General features: G+C 39.6%; 1 protein-coding gene and 1 pseudogene across 2 annotated transcripts in view; one reads left to right on the top strand and one right to left on the bottom strand.

Annotated features, from left to right (window-relative positions):
• The window catches only part of LOC309658213 (teneurin-2-like), a 1,589,229-nt gene that overhangs the window by 86,213 nt on the left and 1,485,210 nt on the right, over positions 1 to 17,806 (top strand). The window lies entirely within an intron of this gene.
• On the bottom strand, positions 11,542 to 15,810 carry LOC309658329 (protein lin-28 homolog A pseudogene; annotated as a pseudogene). Its single transcript has one exon. The product of its transcript is annotated as a protein lin-28 homolog A pseudogene (transcript).

Here is a 17,806-nt window from a genome sequence, read left to right as displayed (position 1 = left end):
TAACATAGTTATTAATAAATGACAAAGCTAAAATTCAAGCCTGTGCTCTTAACCATTCCACTGACATATGTGGTAGTTGCATGCTCTATTGTGAGATGTCAAAGAATCTATATTCTGTAAGTATATTCTATTTCTAACATTATTAAATGATATACATTAGCTATATATTAAAGGCAACATGGGTGGGAGTATACTTTATACCTTCCTAAAAAACAATTTTTAGGTGGTTAATTTAAAATTAGCATTTAGCAATGAAGGAAAACTAAACCAAAAGAAATATTAATTTACTTTAAAAACGTACTCATTGGATCCCAAGTCCATTTAAAATAAGCCCCTGAAAACAATTATAATAAAAGATGCCAATACATCCTTAATAAGGTCAATAATGAAAACTGTAGAATTACTTTAGGAGTCAGTTATGTGATATATAACCAAAACACCATCTAACTCATAAAACTATTTGATGGGTTATATAGTATCCTTAAAGCATCACTTGTCCTTTAAGTTATAAACTTTTAGCAGATATTTATAGAAGATGTTATGGAAACAACCTTAAACCTTTAACTATGTTAAACAGAGGCTACAGATCTGCATATGTGACTGATATTTTTTTTTTTTTAATATGAATGGCTGGATTTTATTTATTTATTTATTTATTTATTTATTTATTTATTTGGCTGTGTTGGGTCTTCGTTTCTATGCGAGGGCTTTCTCTAGTTGTGGCAAGTGGGGGCCACTCTTCATCGCGGTGCGCCGGCTTTTCACTGTCGCGGCCTCTCTTGTTGCGGAGCACAGGCTCCAGACGCGCAGGCTCAGGAGTTGTGGCTCACGGGCCTAGTTGCTCCGCGGCATGTGGGATCTTCCCAGACCAGGGCCCGAACCCGTGTCCCCTGCATTGGCAGGCAGGTTCTCAATCACTGCGCCACCAGGGAAGCCCTGTGACTGATATTTTGCTAAATTTCCCTAACAGTGTTTAAGTGCTAGAAATATAAGATGCCAAAACACTGCAAAATCAGCATATAATATTACTAAGATTGTGAACATTAATTATGTTTTAACAGGTTTATTTAAAATGATAATTATATTTAAATATGTTTTAAATTGAGCTCCAATATAACTTTAAACATATTTGATCAAAAGCACTGAAGTATGGATAGTTAAAAATATATGTATGATAACTAAAAATCTTAGTATTTACCTAGTATAAAATCGCATATAAACTCGTTATAAGTGAAATACTTTCCATTCATGTCATAGTAAACAGTGTTAGTTTAGAAAATATTTGCAGAATAATGACCAAAGTTTGTCTTCACTGCACAATAAATTTTTAAAATCTGGTGGAGAAAAATATAAATTAATTGTAAATTAATAGAAATAATTGAATGTCTACTATTAATACTTTGTGTTGTAAGTTTTAGAGAAGATCAACTTGCACATTCCTTTGAATACACCAGCAACAAAAGAAAACATTGAGAAATTAGATTTCATGAAAATTTTAAAAAAGGGAATCAAAAGAAACGATCAACAGAGTAAAATGAGAACCCATAGAATGGGAGAAAATATTTGCAAATTTTATATCTGATAAGAGATTAAAATCCAGAACATAGAACTCCTAAAACGCAACGGTAATAAAAACAAACAATCTGGTTTTGAAAATGGGCAAAGGACTTGAATAGACATTTCTCCAAGGAAGATATACGGGTGGCCAATAAGCACGTGAAAAAATGCTCAACATCACTAATAGAGAAATTCATATGAAAACTACATTGCAATACCATTTCATACCCATTAAGATGGTTACTACCCCAAAACAAAACAAAACAAAAAGCCAACAAACAAAAAAACAGAATAACTAATGTTGGCAAGAATGTAAGGAAATTGGAACACTTGGGCACTGTTAGTGAGAAAATGGTACATCTGCTGTGGAAAACAGTATGGCAGATCTTCACATTAGCATTGGGACTTCCCTGGTGGCACAGTGGTTAAGAATCCACCTGCCAGTGCAGGGGACACAGGTTCGAGTCCTGTTCCAGGAAGATCCCACATGCTGCAGAGCAACTAAGCCCGTGCGCCACAACTACTGAGCCTGCGCTCTAGAGCCCACAAGCCACAACTGATGAGCCCGCGTGCTGCAACTACTAAAGCCCACATGCCTAGAGCCTGTGCTCCACAACAAGAGAGGCCGCTGCAATGAGAAGCCCGCACACCCCGCAACAAAGGGTAGCCCCCGCTCGCCACAACTAGAGAAAGCCCATGTGCAGCAACGAAGACCCAACGCAGCCAAAAATAAGTTAATTAATTAATTAATTTAAAAAAAAAAAGAATTCTTGTGTAAAAATAGCATTAACATATGATCCAGCAAAAATCCTTTCACATACCTTGTCAGGCTTCAGCTGGGACAAACAGTATTCCTGGCAGTACTGAATATCCCCTTGGACAGAAGACGTATCCCCAGATATGGTGAAAAAGATACTACCCTCCCAAGATTCAGAGCCACTCCCAAAGAGAACCAAAAGAAGGACTCACACAATTTCCTTGAGAGCTGGCAGCAGTCAGTAGAACCCTAGCCACAAATAGAATGTGACCCGCAGTTTTGTCCAGGCATATTTTTGGGTCCCCCAACCTGACAGTTGTCAAGCTAAGTTCTCAGGACACAAAATACAAACAAGAAGACTATAGCTGTCTGTGGAAGAGAAGGGATGAACAATCAATGGACAGCCAAAAGCAAATTAAGTCACAATTCAAAGATCTAAATCTTACAAATGTGTTTTGCCTGAATTTGGAATAGAAGGGACAGCATGGAATTTTACCTTTCTCTCTAGAGATCTGGGAGAGCTGACTTTGGTAGGAGTTCTTATTCTTTGCTGGTTTCTGCCAGTTTTCCTAGGTCCTGTCTAGGCTCTGGAGCCAGTGTGGTGTCCCAGCAGTCCTCATGCTGGTCAACAGACACTGTAGAGGCAGAAAAGTAATTTTTCCTCTGTTCTTTCTGTTGAATGCTTGGCTGAGACCCCTTTTTCTCTAGGGTATCTCAAAAATAGATGCTTATCTAGGTTAAAAGTTCTCTACTGTGGCCACTGTAATTCAGGATTATCTTTGGTAAATTTAACCTGCGCTGTTCAGCCTTAAAACAAAAATCTATTCATCTGAAGGCTCACACTGGACACAGTCCAGCTTAAGTCAGAAACCTGGTCCAGTTTCTAAGTAAGACCCATTCTGACCTCAGATTTAGTCCAGTTTCTGACTGAGTCTGACCCAGGCCCAGTCAGGCCTCGGATGATTTGTGGATCCAGTCTAGAAGAAGAAATGTTCAAATAAAATATCACAGCTCATAATGCAAAAGCTGCAGAGCTAGGGTCCTAGAGGGACATACTCATGACCTCTCAAGGCAGCAAGAAAGCAGCAAGCTAAGGGGTTCAACAGGTACCTATTTGTGGTAGCTCATTACTCTTGGGGGCTGTCAGGGGTCTCCTTCAGTTTCCTCTTTTGACACAGGAACTGTTAAAACATAAACTGAGGCATATTAAAAATGTAAGAGTTTATTTGAGCAAAAATTGATTTGAATCAGGCAGCATCCAATCTGGCAGATAGAAAGGAGCTCCAAGGAGCTGTACAAAATGAAAAACTTTTATAGGCAGAATGGAATGGGAAAAAAGAAGTTACACTGGCAAAAAATGTGGGTTAGTTATTGCAAAGTTACTTTCCTTTAGGGAATGGCAGGGGTCTATTAGATCACCTAACTAGTGCTGATCAAACAATTCCTGATTGAGTGGTTTAAGATTACATTTCTGACAGAGTCGAAATAGTAATTAAGTCTTGGTTTGCTCATGTTGGACTTAGCATATGTGACTCCGTCTTGGACTTGTTGTGTTGTTGTCTTGTTTTTGACAAACCCGTGTCTATTCATGGACAGATGGATAAGTGTGGTATATATATAACATGGGATATTATTCAGCCTTAAAAAGGAAAGAAATTCTGACATATGCTACAAAATGGATGAACCTTGAGGACATTATGCTAAGTGAGAAAAGCCTGTCACAAAGACAAATACTCTGATTCCAGTCATACAAGGTACTTAGAGTAGTCAAAATCATAGAAACAGGAAACAGAATACTAGTTGCCAGGAGCTTTATGAGGGGAATGGGGAGTTACTGTTTAATGAGTGTAGAGTTCCAGTTTTTCAAGATGAAAAGGGTTATGGAGATGGATGGTGGTGATGATTGAACACCATTAGGAACCACCACTGAACTGTACACTTAAAAATGGTTAAGATGGTGCATTTTATGTTATGTGCATTTTACCACAATAAAAACTTATTTAAAAAATAGAACAGACATATATCCCCAAATGCTAAAAACAAACAAGCAAAGAAAACAAAACAACTTTTGAATAACTAGATTGAAGTAGTAATGTGAGAGGAAAAGGAAGAAATCAACTAAATCATTCAATTCAAGTTTATTGAGTGCGTACTATTTCTCTGAATTAGATTTGAATGCAATGGGGAGAGGGTGAAAAAGAAGCAAGATTTCATTTCTCTAGGAAATGTCATTCTCGTGGGGAAGCTAGAGAATAATAAAGTAGTCAAATAGATAAGCAATACGCTTATATGTTTTGGTGTTACATAGGAAATCAATACACTGAGTCATAAAACAGAATAACTTGAGATGGAGTGGCCAGTAAAAGCCTCTCTAAGGGGACAACATTTGTGCTGAAACTTAAAGGATAAGAGTGATTAAGAGAAGAGCTGAAAGAAGAGTAATTTATGTAAAAAGAATAATTGAAAAGGCCCCAAGTTAAAAAAAATTAAAATCCTGTTCAAAGAATCAAAGGCAGTGCAAATTTATCTTCCTATGAATCCAGTAACTTAGGTTATGTGGCCCAAATTTAACTATGCTTCTTAGCCCTTTGCCATTTTGAGTTATTCTTGAAAGTCTGGTTGATGGCAAGCAAAGAAGATATGGGGACTAATTAAGGGGGTGGGGAAGGGGGAGACTAGAAATGAAGAAGCTGAATTCTGATCCCATTGGGCCAATGAAGAATAAAAGGGCTGGAAGAGAGAAGAAGAAAATTGAAAGGAGCAAACAAAGAAGGAAGACTCTAGGCTTAGGAAAAAATGCAGGGTAGCCAAGATTGTCAGAAAACTACAGGCAACCCCGTGTGAAAGAACTCCCGGGATTTCCATAGAACATGCACATTGTAAAGACAGTTGAAGTCTGCACATACAACAGACAGGGATCTGAAGTCAAGTTCTGGGCAATGTCATGCAGATAGAGCTAAAGATAAGAAGAGGCAGTTTAAGGAACAGTCACACTGTTTCATTTGGAATGGCAAGTGAAAGAAAAGGATTACCTGCCTCCTTCTCAAACTAAAGCTAAGTCACAAAAACAAGATATCATCAAACAGTGGGAGCCTCCAGGAGAGGGGAATAAACCTGCCTTTCTTATTCAGCATGTAGCTTAGCTCACTCGAGAAGCAGAGAACAATTAGAGTTTTTAAAATGTATGGTTAGGTTATATACACAGAGCACACATTTAAAATACAATTTTCTTAACACAGTTATACGTACACAGTTTTAAGCTTTCTGTATCAACATTAGTGCTTAATGATCACAGTGGGTAATCTTGATAGAACTATTTGGCTGTTGCATCAAGATTCTGTGAATTTTCAGAGAAGAAAATCTCTCTATTTCGCTGAGTAGATTCAGGCTATGTTTTCAGGAAAGGTTGTGCAGTGTTTGAGAGCTAGCCAGCCTGTGTTCTAAGAGGTAAAAAATGGATAGGGGGTCTCATCTGAATCCTCTATTCATATATTGTTCACTGGGTTCTCTCCTACAATTGTGTGGTTGTATGGTCCTCCCGTGCGAGGAGCAAAGGGCTCCTTAGGTTCAAGCTGTGGAAAGAAAGGGGAAAACATCCTTTGTTCACACTATTTTTACTCTCCATGTAGCACTTCCAAAGATCTTGAGACCCATGACTGCCACATCCATGGGTAGAGTATGTGTAGTGCTGTGGGAATGTAAATGAACTGTTCTGATAGAGCAAATTGGAGGATTATGCTTGATTAAGTATCTAACATTCATTCATTTAAGCAGTATTTTTTGGAGTGCCTCCTGTGTGCCAGGTACTGTTGATTCCCCTACTGAGAAATCACCAGGGAATAAAACCAAGTCCCTTTAGAATTTACATCCTGGGGAGGTAGAGGGGAAAAGATGAAAAAAAAAAAAAGTAAAATTATAATACATCAAATGTTGATCCCTGCTAGATAAAAACATAATAAAACAGCATCCAAGGAGTAGAGGTGCCAAGGTAGGAGGGTGCTTTATACAGACTACTTTATGTAGTAAATGTAGGCATTGCTGATGAGATGGCACTTGAACAGATACCAGAAGGAGGGGGAAAGGAGGAGCCCCAAGAATATCTGAGGTAAGAGTTTTAAAAGGAGTAGAAACAATGAAAGCAAAAGTCTGGATGTGGGAATGTGTTTGCTGTTTTGGGGAGCAGTAGGGAGGTCAGTGTATTTTGAGCAGATTAATGTAAAGAGGATAATGGTGGCAGACAGGATGAGAGAGGCAGTGGAGATAAGAATGCAGACCGTCTTGTAGACCAATATCCAGACTTCTTTTTTTCCCCACCGAAAGAGGTACAAAGTTAATGGAGAGATTTAATGTGGGAAGTGATTGAATTTACGGTATTTAAAAATTTTTTGAATAGGTAATACATTTTAGGTGGCTTATAGATAAAGACGACATAGAACGGTCTTACACTACAAGTTCTTGCTCTCATCCCTGTCTCCATTCACATGATTTACCTGCATTTTCAGAACTATTTTTGTTAGCTCTTATATAAGTTTATCTTCAGCCAAATAAAAGGATTTACAAATATATTTATATCACTATTGCCTCACTTTTTACACCAATGTTTGTCTACTTTATTTACCATGTTTCTTCTTGCCTATTTTCATTTAACTGTGTATTCTGGAGAGTTCTCTATTAATAAATAGAGATTACTGCCATTTTTTTTTTTTTTTTTTAAATAATGAAACTCTCTAGGAGTTAAGCCAGCATTTTATTTATTTATTTATTTTTGGCTGTGTTGGGTCTTCGTTTCTGTGCAAGGACTTTCTCTAGTTGCGGCAAGCAGGGCCACTCTTCATCGCGGTGCATGGATCTTTCACCGTTGCCGCCTCTCTTGTTGCGGGGCACAGGCTCCAGACACGCAGGCTCAGTAGCTGTGGCTCACGGGCCCAGTTGCTCCGCGGCATATGGGATCCTCCCAGACCAGGGTGCAAACCCTCATCCCCTGCATTGGCAGGCAGACTCTCAACCACTGCACCACCAGGGAAGCCCCATACTGTCATTTTTAATTTTTATACAGCTGCATACTATTCCATTGTATGGATATACCACATTTAATTATCATTGACCTATTTCTGTCTACTTTAGTTGTTTCCAATTTTTGCTATTATAACAATGTTGCAGAAAAACTACTTAATTTTATATTGATACATGTGAAGTAGTATTCAAATGAATACATACTCAGAGCTGAGGTTGCTCTGTGAGGTTATAGGTGTATACTTTTGATAAAGATTGCTAGATCCCTTTTTGAACTTGCATCATCTTTACTCTCATTAGCTATCACATAAGATAGAATTTGAATTTATCTTTTTGAGAATTACATTGAGCATCGTTTCATATACCTATAGGACAATTGTGTTTCTTTTTTTTTTTTTCCTGTTAAATGTTTTTCCTGTTCTATTTCTTTCCTTTGCTTATTTTTAACATTAGGTTGCTGGTTCTATTTTTAACTTCAGCAGCCTTTAATATATTAGGAAGAATAGGCTTTAGTTTGTTTTATTTGTTACAAATATTTTTCCAGTTTATCTTTGTGTTTTAATTTGCCTTTATTCTTGCCTTAATTCTTTTTTTGCTTTAATTATTAATAATAAAATGAGTGACAAACTTTCTAAAGACAATTTTGGCTGCTTTGTTTTGTGTAGATTACAAATGGGTATAGATGGAAACAAGGAGGCAAGTTAATAAGCTATTGCAGTAATACAGGGGAGAAATGATGGTGGCTCAAATTAGCATGACAGCAGTAAAAAGAGTTGGAAGTTATCAGATCTGGGGTGTACTTTAAAGGTAGAGCCAGCAGAAATTGTTAATGGATATGGGCTGTGAGAAGGGGAAAAAGAAGATTTGAGGATGAAGACAGTGTTTCTAATCTGAGCAACTACAAGATGGATTTGTCGTTGACTGATTCCATGGAAGAAACAGGTTGAGGATGAAATTTCCAAAGGTGAGCAGACAGTTAGATAATCAAGGGAGAGCTATGGGCTGGAGATAGAAATTTAGGAACTGCCAGTATGTAAATGATATTTAAAATCATAAGACGGAATAAGATTCCACAGGGAATGAATGTAGAGGAATAGGAACTGAGCCCTGAGGAAATGAGGAAAAACTAACAGAAGAGAATGAAAAGAGACAGCCCTTGTATTTGAAGGAGAACGAGAGGGCTGAGGTCCCAAAAGCCAAGTGAAGAAATATCTCAAGGAATGAGTAAGCATCCTTACAAAATGCTGCTTATATGCTGAGTGAAAGGGAGGACCAAGAACTGTCTATGTAATTTAGCAATGTGAATGGTGTGACTTCCATAAGATTTATTTTGGTAGAGTAATAAGACGAAGGAAGAGTAAGGATATAGTCAATTTTTAAAAAGCACAGATATTATAGCATATGGTATGTGTTGGGCTGTACCCTGCAGGTCTGCAAGCCCTGTAATTGCCCAGCCACAAGACCAAAGAAAGAACCCCATGTCAGCGACCAAGACATCAGGGGTTTATCAGATAGGGGACCTTACATGTCTGAAGCAAGGTCCTGGAGTGACACCCCAACCTGCCACCCTGCACGGCAGATGACAGGCAGGACACGGCAGAAGTCTTCCTTCCCTATTGGGGAGGTTGTGGAGATGAGGTTACCAGTTTAGGGGGAAATGACATCAGGTTGGCTCTTCAGTTGCCAGGGAAACCAACAGAGAGGGGCACATCCCTCACAGCCCCCTGGCATTAACAAGCATCTTGGGGCAGATGTTTCCCCTTTGATAAACTACTGTAGTGGAGCCATAATGATCTAAAGATTAGGACAATCACTGACTGGGGCAGCGGAGGTGAGGTAGGGGAGGGGCAGGAAGCACATAGGCAATTACTGATTAAGCTCTATTATCCAGAGGTCAGTCATATGGTAATTCTGTTTTTAGTTTTTTGAGAAACCTCCATACTGTTTTCCACAGTGGCTGCACCAATTTACATTCCCACCAACAGTGTAGGAGGGTTCCCTTTTCTCAACATCCTCACCAACATTTGTTATCTGTGTTATATATCCAAAAAGTAAAAATAAAAAAATTCAAAACGATATGTGAACCCCAATGTTCATAACAGCATTATTTACAATTGCCAAGATATGGAAGCAACTTCAGTGTCCATCAACAGAGGAATAGATAAAGAAGATGTGGTACACACACACAGACACACACACACACACAGACACACACACACACACACAATGGAATACTAAGCCATAAAAAGGAATTAAATTTTGCCATTTGCAGTAACATGGATGGACTTGGATGGTGTTATGCTAAGTGAAATAAGTTAGATGGAGAAAGAAAACATTATATGATGTCACTTATATGCAGAATCTTAAAAATACAACAAACTAATGACTATAACAAAGAAGCAGCCAACTTACAGATACAGAGAGCAAGCTAGTGGTCGCCTGTGGGGAGAAGAAAGTGAGGAGGGGTAATATAGGGGTAGGGGATTAAGAAGAACAAACTATTATGTATAAAATAAGCTATGAGGATATATTGTACAATCCAGGGAATATAGCCAATATATTATAATAACTATAAATGGAGTATAACTTATTTATTAAAAAAATAGAAGAGGGGAGGTCAGTCATATGACTAAGTCTAGGAGAAGAAAGGACTGGTGGAGCAGGGGATATACAGAGAACAAGAGAACAACCATCCTGAGTGGCCTGGTAATACAGTATTCTAATTGGAATGATGCAGTAGAGAGCGCAATTAAATGTTATAGAAGAAGAGAAACATGTTGGTATTATGTCCTTGAGTTGATGAGATAACATTTGGTCTATCCCAAATTACACTGTTTGGTGTTCAATAGGAACATGCAGTCAAAGGGTTCTATTTGCTCCAGCCTTACTCATCTGTCTAGAGATAGGAGGAGAATAAAAAGAAAATTAAATTGAACCAGTACTTCAGCATTTCCAGGCAGTTATGAGTGACAGGGAGGTTTGTGTTATAGTTGAGGCTAGATATGAGATGATAGACCGTGGGATTCAAACTGGCCAAGGATGAAGTTAGGACATGAAAGGGTGAAAAACAATGGAAATGTGCTAGAATAATAGCTTATAGGTTCTAGGGTAGAATAGCAATTGTTGAAACTGGGAAATTAATGAGAAGACCTTGAAAGATAGAGGGTGATGTTTGGAAACTAGAATGTCTGGAATGGAGGTAATGGGGAAAATGTATTAACTGGTTGAAGAAAGAAAAACAACTATTGAATAATATCACAGTGTGCTATGGGATAGAGAACACTCATTTAAAGAGAGAAATTTAAGGAACTTAGAACCAGGATTTTGGAAGGATTATCTATGTGACTATTAAAATGGTTCAAGAGCAAAGACAGGAGAGAGGAACAGTAAACCAGGTACCAAAATCTCCAAGGGATGAATGGAGATTTTGCATTAGTCAGTCAATGATAACATAATGTTTCCCTTTTAATTTGCTTTACATAGCTTCATTTTTATATCTAGAACATCATATTTATCATCAGTATTCAATAATACTTTAAAAAATATATAAATCATCTAACACTAAAAAATAGTCCCAAGAACTTTAAATCTGTATTTACTTTCTTCTTTGAAACTCCTATTTGTTTGTTTCTTTGTTTTCAGAAAATAGCGTGCTTGCTTTAACAAACTTGGATAATAGAGCATGGTACTAATTACTTTTATTCCTACTCTGTTTATCTTCCATCTCAGACTTCAGCAATGCATTTATTTCCTCAAAGTAATTGCTTAGGGGAACCACTGATTCTTATATATTATATAATCTAGTACCCTTATTTTATAAGTGACAGAACTGAGACCCATAAAAAGTGTTGCTTGCTTAAGGATATTTGTCTAGTTAGTGTCAATTCCCAGTTGGGTCAGGATACCAAGATTAATGCCCTGATTTCTGGTCTAAACTGACTTTATGTAACGGTGTGGGAGTAGGTCTGATGAGGTTGCTCTAAAGATATAGCCAAATAAATCACATAGACTCTAGGATTTGGTTTTGACCTGCCCAATCTGCTCTGCCATTAGAAAAAAGAAAAATTCTAACAAATTATAACTTGTTTCCATTCTGAAAAGGGGATGAGCTATAAACTTTTTACACTCTCAACTTTGGGAGACTATGTGTGTGTATGTGTGTGTGTGTATATATATATATATATATATATATATATATATATATATAATTTTTTTTTTTTGGTACCAATAAGTCTTTATTCATTGTATTTTCCCAAGGAAAAGAAGGGGAAGGGAAAAGGGTCAGCATGTGTGTTACAAAATGATAGCAAATGGGAAAGGAAGTACCTGGCACAGCAAAATCAACCAACAAATAAACACTGCCCAGATGGGGTCGCCAAAGCCCAAGGGGGCTCAGTCTCCTGCAGTTCAGTAATGAGGGGAAGGGATGAAGAACAGGTACATGCTTTTCTACCCTCCCTCCCTCCCTCCTCATAAATTCAAGATTTCACACAAAGCTTTGGTTTCTAGCAGTAAACATGGAGTTACATTTGTCTGTCTCCTGTTAAACAATCTTGTGGCCACTTTGACATAAGTTTCTTGCACCTGCATAAAAGTTCCTGAGTGACTTGGCTATACATTCATCTTTCCTTTCATGGTCTCCTAACCCCACTTTCTACATGGAAGGCACCCTCGTTGCTCCTCTGTACCCTAGGATTAGAGATTGAAGTAGGTTTTAATCCATCCAAAGACAGCAGTCTGTTTGGCATGAATCAAATCAAGGAATGGTCATGACTCAGGAGATTGGGAACAAGGGATGGAGAGTTCTTAGCTTCTTCAGGATTTTTGCACAAATAATTTAATCACAGACACCCCACAAATTAAACGTATAGGTGTATAGACTATTTTTGGGGGGGGCACAAAGGGGGAAAGAAGAGAGGGTAGGAATACAGTTTTTAGGACAGAAGATCGTGTTCAAAATAGGAAACGGGAAGGGGAACACAAAAGAAAGTGTAGTTCAAGACCTCCCACTTCAAGAAGAGCGGCCCCCAAGCTTATGTTTCAGATCTTTTTGGCTGGTGCAGACCTTTTGTCAAAGATGCTTTGGCTATTTTTCTCAATATAAAAAGAAGTTTGTAAACAATAAAACCGCGAAAGAACATGGAGAAGACCAACACATTATATTTACACAAACTAGGCCACCTAGCAATCACCAAATCAGCTATTTGTGAAGTCCTACGAAGCGCAGACAAATACAGTAACTAGATGGGGGCAGCAACTGGGGGAGACAAGAACCCAGGATCAGACACACATCACCCAATGTGTACTTTGCATTTGCCCCGTTACAACACAGTGAGGTAGGTTTGCAGTGATCTCACAGCATGTAAATGAAACCCCCTTTTCTCCTTTAGCTACCATGACACTAATTACTGCTGCAGCAGGGCAGGACATTGGCTCTGGGAACCACAAAGAAGCCATCACTGATGGTCTCTCTGGAAACCAAGGAGGAAAAGCCCAGAATTGTTAAAGATTAAGGATCTTGTCCTTGCTTCATATATCCATCCCTGGGCAGCTCAAGACGGGTACAGAGGCATCATTCTTAAAACCTGTCCTTACCAACTCATAGTTTTTACAAAAACACATACCATACACCCTGTTGTGTATGTTAGGCCTAGCCCAATCCAGTGAAGGATGGACCTGGTATGTAAAGCGAGTCCTGTGCCCTTGGATTAGAGGTCTGGAACAGGAATCCTTTATCACACATACAGATGACCTCTGCCTAATCTTGGCTTCCCCTCTCTGCACCTTTTACCTGGCCCAGCCTCTCCTAACCTCTCTGTACCACCTTTTCCTGTTCAGTCCAATTTCCAATCTTTCAGTAGAAGGAGACCATGTCATGGGGCAACCCAGTTAAAACCTAGTCTCCCATGAAACACTGAAGATGGAGGGGTTTCAAGAGGACACTGTGGCAGAAAAGCCAGCTCTAATTGGCAAGAGTGAGGTAGTTCAATAGGCTATACGCTCCAAACAGTTGTTCTCTCTGGTGATAGAGCAACAAAAAGTATTCCTGCTGTGCAGACCCGGAGCTGCTGCCGACGTATCCCTGAGATTGCTCACGTACCTGAGAACACAGTGCAGGAATGAGGGCCTTAGATTAAAATACACAAAAATACAAAACCAGAATATTTATATTATGAAGAAAAAAAGTTAAAATGCACAAGATACGTCATTCGCACACCACTAGTGCAGTTGGCATCCTGGAGAAAGTGGGACCCAAGGTACAGTCATCCAAGGGAGCCAATAAATAAAATTGTATTGGCCCAGAACGGGGTGGGAGTGAGCTTAGAAGCAGCAGGTCTGCAGCTGTTCCCTCAACCCCCCTTTTGCCTAGCATCACAACCCACTGCTTGGGACAGTTCTCTCAGCACTCTATCCCAGGAGGGGGTTATGAGGAGACAAGATGTGGAAAACCCTGCCTAACCCCTGAGATACTTCCTCCCACAGAATGTAGTGGCTTGTGGGTTTGGGTCCATCAATCTGGTCTCATGCTTAATCTTTTCACTCTGGCATGGGAAATGTTATTCCATATCCTTCTTGAAGAGTAAAACGATTTCCCTATCCAGGCCACTTTCAGAAGCTGGAGATTCTGGGGGTGGAGACTCAGATAAAGCATGCAGGAAGGGTTACCCCCCAGAGCCCTCACGTGCATTTGGATAGAGCATGATTGGAGTTTCTTTGCCTCACCCCTTCCCCCAACCAAGAGGGAAGAGGGGGTGACACTGTAGACCCCGGCCTGAGATATATGGCAGTGCCAGCTGCCCCCTACCCGCACTGTCCCCCCTTTCTCTACTCTGCCGATTGATGCCTGTTCCTCAAAACTTTCGGTTTTGGTTTTTTTTTTTTTTTTTTTGGCCGCGCCTTGCGGCATGCGGGATCTTAGTTCCCTGACCAGGGATCGAACTCATGCCCCCTGTATTGGGCGCGTGGAGTCTTAACCACCGGACCGCCAGGGAAGCCCCCTCAAAACTTTCTGATCATGAACGGATAGCCCCCACCCACTGTGGCTCAATTCTGGGCCTCTGGGAGCATGGCAGGGCTATGGATCTCTTCTTCCTCCTCCCGAAAGTAGGCTGGCTTTCCCTGGGAGCTGGGAGCTTGCTGGGCCTTCAGTGGACGCGAGGCTACCATATGGTTGATGCTCTGGCAGAAGTGGCACTTCTTGGGCTGGGGTGGCCGTTTGCATTCCTTGGCATGATGGTCTAGACCTCCACAGTTGTAGCACCTGTCTCCCTTTGATCTGCGTTTCTGCATGTTCTTCCCTTTGGGCCGCCTCTCACTCCCAATACAGGACACCCCACCAGGGCGGTGACTCGGATAGATTCCAGGCCCTTGGCGGACTTCTTAAAGGTGAACTCCACGGCCTCACCCTCCTTCAGGCTCCGGAAGCCCTCCATGTGCAGCTTACTCTGGTGCACAAAGACATCCACCCGGAGGGGGGTGGGTCGAGTGCGACCCCGGCGCGGGCAGTCATGGGCAGGAAGCCGAATCCCATGCGCACGTTGAACCACGTACAGATGCCGGCTCCGCGCAGCAGCTGCGGCTCTTCGGCCGCCTGGGCCGTGTCCTCCTGCACCTCCTCCAGCCACCTGCAAACTGCTGGTTTGACACAGAGCCCATGGTAGTCGGCCGAGCCCGCAGCCCCGGGCCCCAGGTCGGCCGGCTGCTGGCCCCAGAGAAGTCCGGAGGCAAAGGGCTGTATTTTTAAAATATCCACAAAAGTACTCATGCTGGCATCCAGATTTTATACACAATGACTGCCATTTACTTTAATCAAGAAGTGGCCTCCACCATGTCAGTCTTGGCTGTCATGAAGCAGAAAAAGGAATACTGCTTCATCAGACCCTAGAGAAATTCTGTAATGGAACTTAACTCACTAAATGATGGCTAATAATTATATCACATAGGTGAGACAATCCACTTGAAAATAAGCTTAGTATAAATCAATGTGAGTATCGAATAGAAACATATTTTCATTCCCTATTCAAAGGTATCTTGTTTTAAAATGTACCTTTTATCTTATTTCTTATCTTCATGTCATCTGCAAGTAGACAAAATCTGGTCTATACTAAGAAAGTAAGGTTAAGAATATTTTCCAAATTCTAATTTAAGGAAGAAAAGCCAAAAATGAAAATGACAGAGTTTAGCAAGGAGAGAAGTCCACATTCTGAGATATATGTTGTTTAGAATTTCCGGTATTAGTTGTCAATTACATGTAAGTATTTTTTTTTAATTTATTTTATTTTTGGCTGCATTGGGTTTTCGTTGCTGCACACAGGCTTTCTCTATTTGCAGCGAGCGGGGGCTACTCTTCATTGTGATGTGTGAGCTTCTCATTGTGGTGGCTTCTCTTGTTGCGGAGCACGGGCTCTAGGCAAGCGGGCTTCAGTAGTTGTGGCGCACGAGCTTAGTTGCTCCGCAGCATGTGGAATCTTCCCGGACCAGGGCTCAAACCGTGTCCCCTGCATTGGCAGGCAGATTCTTAACCACTGCACCACCAGGGAAGCCCTACATGTAAGTGCTGAATGCACAAAGTTGCTGAACTCCTTAGCAAAATATATAATTTATCACAAAAATGCTCACACACACACACACACACACACACACAGACGTACAAAGAGAAGCCTCTCAAAATTTTAGGCATCAGAGAGAAGAAAGCCATAGTGATTTTTTTCCACTTGAGATTCAAAGCATTTATCATTTGCACTATACATTTAGCAATTTAACTTTCTTTTATGTCTCGTGTTCTCAACTCAATCATAGGGTCAAGAATTATTCTTAGAATCTGTACTCCCACAGCAGTGAGTAGAGTGCCCTGTGCAATGACAGCTCCTAATGACTGTTACACACACCTAACAAGACAAACTATTGTCTAATTAGGAAAGGAGGGAATCAGAAATGATAAGAGTAACAGTGGAAAGCCCCAGAATGATCATTACTCTTGAATTTCCTAATATTAAAGTAGATGTATTCATATTTAGAGAAAAAGGTCATTTGAAAATAGACTATGAGTAAAAAGGAAAGCCTAGCTCTTTAGTTCTATACAATAACAAAATCTTACTCTAAAATTCCCTTTTCAAAATATGAGTTCTTGAAGACAAAAAAAAAAAAAAAAAAAAAGAAACTGTTAGTCTAGGAATGTTTTCAGTTACATTGTCCTAAAACACAGTCAAATGTTTGTTTTGCCTTTTATTCTTATTTCTTTACGTTCCCTATGTAGACTCTTGAGGCGAATAGGAGTGATCTGTTTCTATTAACTTTAAAAATGAGAAAAAAAGTGGTAAATAAGGATACAGAGAAGAGTCCTTGGTCTTTTCTTTGTCACACTGTCTGCAAATAGCTGAGGGAGGTGACGGAAGAGAGAGGTCAAGAGACTGAGACAGACCTGGATCCACCTCCACCATTTCCTAGTTGAAAAGGAAATTCTTAAAAAGTTGTTAGCCCTGCACCTCAAACATAGTAAGGATACAATGAGGTCATCTATTAACATTTTATCACGTCTGACACAATGTATAAAATACCCTGTTTTTTGATAATTCTCCATATGAGAATATATCAGGAGGGTTTTGCTTTTTATTGATAGCATGATAGAATTTTATAGAACTTTCACAGATACTCTTTTGAAACCACTTCAGACTCTGGAATCACTACTTTTTCACAGCTTCTCCCTTCTCCTCCAGTCCCAGCTCCCTCAACTAACGTCACAGCCAGGACTGTATCAGGACGGCTCTGTAGCCATCGGCCATCTGCCATCTAGAACAGCCTTCCAGGACTCTCCATTCCATTAACTATCTTTAAAACTCAGCTAAAAATATTCTCTTCTTCCTTGCCTTATATATTTTAACTCCTCCCTGCCAGGGATTTTAACTTTGTAACTTAATGGTTTTTTTAGCCGTAATTTTTTCTAATATCAATATAAATATTCAATCTAATTCACCCCACAGATGATGATACATTCAATACAGGTATAACAAATTAGCCTTAGTTCATGATGTCAATGACGTTTTTAAAACAAACATTACATCATGAAATAATGCAATCAGTGCTTTGAGATAGCTGAAAAAAATTGCAAACTACAAAAGATGTGAAATTAAGAAATTTCATTAAAGAATGTACTAAGAAAGAGATGTGGAACTAAGATAAAATTTTGAAGTTAAATTGGGAAGGAAAGTTACTAAGGTAGCCAGATACCTGACAACCACTTATAAAGAATCGGCTCTGTTCAAGTCACTGTGTTAAAAACTAGAGGGTTGAAGACTCCAAGTGTATAATCTAATAATACACATAAATGTAATATGAGGTGTAATTTTCAAGAAGAATAATGTTGGAGGTCTCACACTTCCTGATTTCAAAACTTAACTACAAAGCTACCTTAAAACAGTGTGGTACTGGCATAAAGGCAAACATACAGACTTTTGGAATAAAATAGAGAGCCTAGTAATA

This window comes from Balaenoptera physalus, assembly GCF_965194825.1.
Source record: "Balaenoptera physalus genome assembly, chromosome: 3".
In the NCBI taxonomy this organism is placed as follows: Eukaryota; Metazoa; Chordata; class Mammalia; order Artiodactyla; family Balaenopteridae; genus Balaenoptera; species Balaenoptera physalus.
The sequence above is the reverse complement of the archived record's forward strand: the minus strand, read 5'-3'. Positions and strand labels throughout refer to the sequence as shown.